The following is a 509-nucleotide window of genomic DNA, read 5'->3' on the forward strand; positions in this document are numbered from 1 at the left end:
TCCATGGACTATGTAGTCAATGGGGTCACAAAGAGTCAGACACGACTGAGCGACTTTCAGGTGAAACAAAGTAAAGATGTGGTTCGAGCACAGTCGTTTGATAACTTCATCTTTTGGGGTTCGCTTCCCTCCGTTTACCTGGCTTTCCCTGAAGTGGTACTGCTCTAGCGTTTTAAACTAGTTTAATGTTTATGCATAGTGATTTTACAAGCAAAACTTTTATATACAGTATTGTATAAAGAGCAGTGTATGGGCTCGATTCCCTGTCGGCCGAGTTTATAGCCTCTAATGTTTGATACGGACAGCAGAAGGGCTGCTTTTCAGAGTCCTGCCAGGACTTTTAGAAAGTGATCAGTGTATTGACACAGACTTGTTTAAAAAAAATTTTGGCGTGGTCTGGCGATTGTAATCTGCCCTGTCTTACCAAATATTTCTTGCTGTGGTTTTTGGATAAGTTGATGAGTTGATGGCAAGGGAGAGCTAAAGAGCAGAATCCTCAAGTGACTTTT

General features: G+C 41.7%; 1 protein-coding gene across 4 annotated transcripts in view; it reads left to right on the top strand.

The window, feature by feature from the left end:
* Window positions 1-509, top strand: part of SCML1 (sex comb on midleg-like 1 (Drosophila)) — a 37907-nt gene that overhangs the window by 727 nt on the left and 36671 nt on the right. The window lies entirely within an intron of this gene.

The sequence above is a fragment of the Bison bison genome, unplaced genomic scaffold (genome assembly GCF_000754665.1).
Source record: "Bison bison bison isolate TAMUID 2011002044 unplaced genomic scaffold, Bison_UMD1.0 scf7180017864369, whole genome shotgun sequence".
In the NCBI taxonomy this organism is placed as follows: domain Eukaryota; kingdom Metazoa; phylum Chordata; class Mammalia; order Artiodactyla; family Bovidae; genus Bison; species Bison bison.